Source organism: Canis lupus, chromosome 15 (assembly GCF_011100685.1).
Source record: "Canis lupus familiaris isolate Mischka breed German Shepherd chromosome 15, alternate assembly UU_Cfam_GSD_1.0, whole genome shotgun sequence".
In the NCBI taxonomy this organism is placed as follows: Eukaryota; Metazoa; Chordata; class Mammalia; order Carnivora; family Canidae; genus Canis; species Canis lupus.
The window spans coordinates 216,959-224,694 of NC_049236.1; positions in this window are offsets into that span (position 1 = coordinate 216,959).

Below are 7,736 nucleotides of genomic sequence, written 5' to 3' on the forward strand. Positions count from 1 at the left end.
TTGATCTATGTGTCTGTTTTTGTGCCAGTACCACACTGTCTTGATGATCACAGCTTTGTACTACAGCTTGAAATCTGGCATTGTGATGCCCCCTGATCTGGAGTTTTTTTTCCCAATATTCCCCTGGCTATTTGGGGTCTTTTCAGATTCCACACAAAACCTAAGATTATTTATTCCAACTCTGTGAAGAAAGTCCATGGTATTTTGATAGGGATTTCATTGAACCTGTAAAAGGCCCTGGGTAGCATAGACACTTTCATAATATTTATTCTTCCAATACATGAGCATGGAAAGTTTTTTCATCTCTTTGATTCTCCCTCAATTTCTTTCAGAAGTGTTCTGTAGTTTTTAGGGTATAGATCCTTTACCTCTTTGGTTAGGCTTATTCCTATGTATCTTCTGGTTTGTGGTCCAATCGTAAATGGGATTGAGTCCTTAATTTCTCTTTCTTCCCACTCATTGTCAGTGTAGAGAAATGCCACTGATTTCTGGGCATTGATTTCCATATCCTGCCACATCGCTGAATTGCTGAATGAGTTCTAGCAATCTTGAGGTGGAGTCTTTGGGTTTTCAAAGTACAGTATCTTGTCATCTGCGAAAAGGGAGAGTTTGACTCCTTTGCCAATTTGAATGCCTTTTGGCTAGGACTTATGATAATGTGTTGAATAGCAGTGGTGAGAGTGGACATCCCTGTCATGTTCCTGATCTTAGGGGAAAGGCTCTCCCATTTTCCCCACTGACAATGATGTTTCCTGTGGGCTTTTCAGAGATGGCTTACAGATATTGAGGAATGTTCCCTGTGCGTAACTCTGAAGAGTACTGATCAGGAATGGATGCTGTACTTTGTCAAATGCTTTCCCTGCATCTATTGAGAGGATCCTATGGTTCTTGTTTTTTGTCTTGTTGATGTGATCACGTTGACTATTTTACAAGTGTTCAAACCCCTTGCATCCAAGGTATAACTCCCAGTTGAAACCCGGCCCTGCCGCTCATGAAGCCTGAACCTTCAAGGCACCAGCGTCTGCCTGGCAAGCCGCTCATCCCCACCCACCACCTCCTGGGCGGCGATCTACGCATGGAATGAGGGGACCTGAACCCTGGCCCCGGGGAGGAGGGCCCAGACCTGGATAGAGGTGGCTGTGGGGCTGGCAGATGCCGAGCCTGGCTCATGCCGCCCTTCCCTGTCCTTCCCACTGCCTAACTAACTCCAGTAGGGGAAGAATAATCTCAGAGATGCACAAACAGTGGGGAGTTGTAGAGGAAACAGGGAGTCATTTGACTTGGGCACACAGGGAAAGTTTCTCCAGGCATGTGTCAGCTGCAGTTGTAAGGGAAGGGCGTTGAGGTCAAGGGAACAGCAAGGGTAAAAGTATGGAGGAAGGCCCATGCAATGTATGAATTTCTAAAACTCAAACAAATGATAAGGTAACACATAGCCATTGTCAATGTTTTAAAGTTAGTAAAAGAAAACACATCTTTTAGCAATCAATTATTAACCAAAGTGAAGAAATACTTAGATAATAATACACTTATACTTGGTGACTTCAATCTAGCTCTTTCTATACTCGATAGGTCTTCTAAGCACAACATCTCCAAAGAAACGAGAGCGTTAAATGATACACTGGACCAGATGGATTTCACAGATATCTACAGAACTTTACATCCAAACTCAACTGAATACACATTCTTCTCAAGCGCACATGGAACTTTCTCCAGAATAGACCACATACTGGGTCACAAATCGGGTCTGAACCGATACCAAAAGATTGGGATTGTCCCCTGCATATTCTCAGACCATAATGCCTTGAAATTAGAACTAAATCACAACAAGAAGTTTGGAAGGACCTCAAACACGTGGAGGTTAAGGACCATCCTGATAAAAGATAAAAGGGTAAACTTATACTTGGTGAATTCAATCTAGCTCTTTCTATACTCGATAGGTCTTCGAAGCACATCTCCAAAGAAACGAGAGCTTTAAATGATACACTGGACTGGTGTTGGTAGTGATCTCTCCTTTCTCATTCATGATTTTATTAATTTGAGTCTTCTCTCTCTTCTTTTTAATAAGGCTGGCTAATGGTTTATCTATCTTATTAATTCTTTCAAAGAACCAACTCCTGGTTCTGTTGATCTGTTCCACAGTTCTTCTGGTCTCGATTTCGTTGAGTTCTGCTCAAATCTTTATTAACTCCCTTCTTCTCTTGGGTGTAGGATCTATTTGCTGTTTTTTCTCTAGCTCCTTTATGTGTAAGGTTAGCTTTTGTATTTGAGTTCTTTCCAGTTTTTGAATGGATGCTTGTATGGCGATGTATTTCCCCCTTAGGACTGCTTTTGCTGCATCCCAAAGATTTTGAACAGTTGTATCTTCATTCTCATTAGTTTCCATGAATCTTTTTAATTCTTCTTTAATTTCCTGGTTGACCCTTTTATCTTTTAGCAGGATGGTCCTTAACCTCCACATGTTTGAGGTCCTTCCAAACGTCTTGTTGTGATTTAGTTCTAATTTCAAGGCATTAGGGTCTGAGAATATGCAGGGGACAATCCTAATTTTTGGTACCGGTTCAGACCCGATTTGTGACCCAATATGTGGTCTATTCTGGAGAAAGTTCCATGTGCACTTGAGAAGAATGTGTATTCAGTTGAGTTTGGATGTAAAGTTCTGTAGTTATCTGTGAAATCCATCTGGTCCAGTGTATCATTTAAAGCTCTCGTTTCTTTGGAGATGTTGTGCTTAGAAGACCTATCGAGTATAGAAAGAGCTAGATTGAAGTCACCAAGTATAAGTGTATTATTATCTAAGTATTTCTTCACTTTGGTTAATAATTGATTGATATATTTGGCAGCTCCCACATTCGGGGCATATATATTGAGGATTGTTAAGTCCTCTTGTTGAATAGATCCTTTAAGTATGATATAGTGTCCCTCTTCATCTCTCACTACAGTCTTTGGGGTAAATTTTAGTTTATCTGATATAAGGATGTCTACCCCTGCTTTCTTTTGAGGACCATTTGAATGGTAAATGGTTCTCCAATCTTTTATTTTCAGGTTGTACGTGTCCTTCTGTCTAAAATGAGTCTCTTGTAGACAGCAAATAGATGGGTCCTGCTTTTGTATCCAGTCTGAGACCCTGCGCCTTTTGATGGGGTCATTAAGCCCGTTCACGTTCAGAGTTACTATTGACAGATATGAGTTTAGTGTCATCATGATATCTATTCAGTCCTTGTTTTTGTGGACTGTTCCACTGAACTTCTTCTTAAAGGGGAATTTTAAGAGTCCCCCTTAAAATTTCTTCCAGAGCTGGTTTGGAGGTCACATATTCTTTCAGTTCCTGCCTGTCTTGGAAGCTCTTTATCTCTCCTTCCATTTTGAATGAGAGCCTTGCTGGATAAAGGATTCTTGGTTGCATGTTCTTCTCATTTAGGACGCTGAATATATCCTGCCAGCCCTTTCTGGCCTGCCAGGTCTCTGTGGAGAGGTCTGCTCTTACCCTAATACTCCTCCCCATAAAAGTCAGGGATTTCTTGTCTCTTGCTGTTTTAAGGATCTTCTCTTTATCTTTGGAATTTGCAAGCTTAACTATTAAATGTCGAGGTGTTGAACGGTTTTTATTGATTTTGGGGGGGGGGATCTCTCTATTTCCTGGATCTGAATGCCTGTTTCCCTTCCCAGATTAGGAAAGTTTTCAGCTAGAATTTGTTCAAATACATATTCTGGCCCTCTGTCCCTTTCGGCGCCCTCGGGAACCCCAATTAAACGTAGGTTTTTCTTCCTCAGGCTGTCGTTTATTTTCCTTAATCTGTCTTCATGGTCTTTTAATTGTCTGTCTCTTTTTTCCTCAGTTTCCCTCTTTGCCATCAACTTGTCTTCTATGTCACTCACTCGTTCTTCCACCTCGTTAACCCTCATCGTTAGGACTTCTAGTTTGGATTGCATCTCATTCAATTGGTTTTAAATTTCTGCCTGATTAGCCCTAAATTCTGCAGTCATGAAGTCTCTTGAGTCCTTTATGCTTTTTTCTAGAGCCACCAGTAGCTGTATAATAGTGCTTCTGAATTGGCTTTCTGACATTGAATTGTAATCCAGATTTTGTAACTCTGTGGGAGAGAGGACTGTTTCTGATTCTTTCTTTTGAGGTGAGGTTTTCCTTCTAGTCATTTTGCTCAGTGCAGCGTGGCCAAAAGCAAGTTGTATTGGGAAAAAGAGAAAAAGAGAGGAGAGAAAGAAGGAAAGAAAAGAGAAAGAGAAAAAAAAGGGAAGAAAAAAAACGAAAAAGAAAAAAAAAGAAGAAAAAGAAAGGAGAAAAAAAAGGGGGTGGGGGAAGGAAACAAATCAAAAAGCAAAACAAAACAAAACAAAAAACAAAAAACAAAACAAAACAAAAGAACCACGGGGGAGTATCTTCTGATTCTGGGTACTTTAAGTCCCTTGGCTTCCCCTGGAACTTGTCTGTCTCGCTGGTCTTCTGGGGGAGGGGTCTGTTGTGCTGATTTTCAGGTGTTAGCAGTTGGGGGAGCTGCTGTGCCCCCGCCTGGTGCAGGGCTCGGTGGGGGTTGTTTACCCCGTGAGGCCGCAGGAGGAACAGCCCCAGTGGCGGGGCAGCTCTGGAAACCTGGATTCAGCTCCGGCAGGAACTCCGTGTGCAGGGCCTGGAGGCTCCGGGGCGGGGCCGCTGATCTGCTCAGCTGGGGCAGGAGCGTCCTCGCTGTCCTGGGCCCTCCCGGCCTCTGCCTGTCCCGGGGGAGGCGGGATCCTGGGCTGTGTCCCGGCGCCCTGTGCTCCGGAGCCTGCGCTGGTGGATTCGCGCTCCCGGGCCGCGCAACCCCCTCCGCGGAGCTGCCGCCCGAGCCCCTCCGAGCTGCTCCCGGGACCGAGCAGCCCCCTCCGCGGAGCCACCCCCGAGCCCCCCGAGCTGCTCCCGCCCCGCAGCCCCCTCCGCGGAGCCGCCCCCGAGCCCCCCGAGCTGCTCCGGGTCCCCCGTGCGCGCTGCAGCCCTTAGGGAGCTCGGCGCACTCTCCCGGGGCGCAGGTGTCTGTTACTGTCCCCGGGAGCCCGAGGGCATCCCCGCCCTCCTGGGTCCTGCTCCACCTCCCCGCGAGCCCCTTTCCCCCGGAAAGGTCGGTGCAGCTCCTGCGTCTCCGGGACGGGGCTCTCCTGTCCTGGGGACACTCCCCCGGCCTCAGCCCGGCTCCTCGCGGGCCCCTCCCCCTTGGAGGCCTTTGTTTCTTTACTTCTTTTTCCCCGTCTTCCTACCTTGATAGAAGCGCGAACTCTTCTCACTGTAGCGTTCCAGCTGGTCTCTCTTTAAATCTCAGGCCGAATTGATAGATTTTCAGGTAATTTGAAGGTTTTCTAGGTAGTTTGGTGGGGACAGGTGACTTGGGGACCCTGCTCCTCCTCCATCTTGCTCCTCCCCTGAAATCCGGATCCATCCATGTTTTCGAAGCGTCCATTGACTGTAAGAAATAAGGCAATACCTATTCCAAAATTCATTCTAAGATCAACATATAAACAAATATTAAATGTATCATCCAGACAAATTTAGTCACTCCTCAAAAATATTTGTGTCTAATGATACGAGTGCATGTTACGTGAAGGAAAGAGGAAAAGAAATCATCTGTGCCTTAAGTAACCTAGGGTCCAGAGAGAGACCACATTCCCCAGCGGAGCGCGTGATACACCTCATACTCAGGAACACTCAGCACTTGGACGGGCACTTTGTCCATCTGTGGAAGCTTGGGGAAGGCTTCTGAGAAGCATTTCTGGAAGATGAGCAGAATTTAGGCATGCAAGAACGTAGAAGAAGACAAGGCACACAGTCAGAGAACTGGACGGAATTTAGCATGGCTCTAGCTAACAGGGAGAGGACGAAGGCAGGAATGAAAGGGAAGATGAAGAGGTAAACAGGTCAGATCACAAAAGCTCCTTAGCCCATCACTTGAGTTGAGAGGGTAATGAAAAGTGTAACCATCTTAAGTTCATTTTCCTGAAACTTAATACCTCTATCTATACTGATTTTTTTCCTGACCTACCTTTATTATTTAGGCTAAACAGTATATTTAACAAAAGATGAGGGATCCCTGGGTGGCGCAGCGGTTTGGCGCCTGCCTTTGGCCCAGGGCCGATCCTGGAGACCCGGGATCGAATCCCACGTCGGGCTTCCGGTGCATGGAGCCTGCTTCTCCCTCTGCTTGTGTCTCTGCCTCTCTCTCTCTATCTGTGTGTGACTATCATAAATAAATAAAAATTAAAAAAAAAGATTTAACAAAAGATGAAATCACCTTTTTTTTTTATTTTTGGCCAGGCAATTGCTGAGGCAATGTCACATTTATTATTTGAGGTATAAGTAAACTCAAATGGAAAAATAAAGCTTATCTCTTTGAGGAGCTGCTATTACCCTAAAAGGCGAAATCTGCACGTCCGTTCAGACATTTAACACTTATTAAACTGTTCTAGCCCAGATCCAGGTCATGGAAAAAGGGGAGAAAAAGACCTAAGCAAGATTTCAGGATTCTTTGAGCACAATCTCATTCCACCCACGGTAGATATAAAGTTTTACAGACTGTGGGTAAACCATATTATTAAATAAAATCAGGTTTTGTAATTATGTGCATATGAAGAATGTGGAAAACAGAAATCCTTCACTGGGCTACTGCAGTCTATAAAACACTTATAATTATTATTTTTAAACAAATAAAAAGGTAAAGACGGAAGACTATGTTCTATTTTTGTTAATTTTGTTATCAGAAAAGATACCTCTCCCTGTTGGAAATTAATTTTTAACCCCATGTAATCTCGATTTGATAAATTAAAGTTGATGAAAAGATACAGAATTTAGAATTAATATTTATTTTTATATACTAAGCTCTTTGGCTTACCTCAGTGGAGAGGTTAAATTCTCTTTGTTCTTAAGATTTATTTACTTATTTATTCATGACAGACGGAGAGAAGAGAGAGAGAGACAGACAGACAAGCAGGCTCCATGCAGGGAGCCCAAGGAGTTAGGACTCCATCTCGGGTCTCGAGAATCACACCCTGGGCCAAAGTCGACGCTAAAACATTGGGCCACAGGGGCTGCCTGGAGGGTTAATTTCTAATGAAGATTAAGTAGCAAGTGTTCCAAAAGTGGCAATTAAATTACTACAAAAGCAAAAATATAAAACACATAAGCCTGATACAGTTATCCAACAACAGGTTATGTTTTAAAGCATCACCCGCTTTGCTCAGCTTTGTAGACTGATGGAAAAATTTTCTTATCTAAGGCCCATCTTAGTCTATCTAAGACTTAGTTATGAGATTGTACAACAAGAAAAAAAAACATTTATGTAAAATAAGCAAACATTTGTTTAACTGATGTATTCAACAGGTCAAATAGATGGAAATAAATGACATTAAAAAAATAAAAACCACCAGGGAAATCTTCAGGGGTCTAAAGAATGTCATTGTTTTGCAAAAGATATCCAAATGACATAAACAGGAACAACACAAGTACAGAAGGAAAAGTTGCCAGAGACACCAACATGAACAATTTCACTACTACATTAAATGCCGTACATCATTATGAGAATGATGTGAATGCATTCGTAAATAAGAATTTTAAACCTTGGGCACAGTACTTTTTTTTACATAAGCAATTATGAAATAATGTATTTCAAATATGAAAGAGTACATGTAACAATGATATAATGGAATTTCGAAGAGGCTGTAAATTTATGGGCCAATACAGAAAACTGAAATTG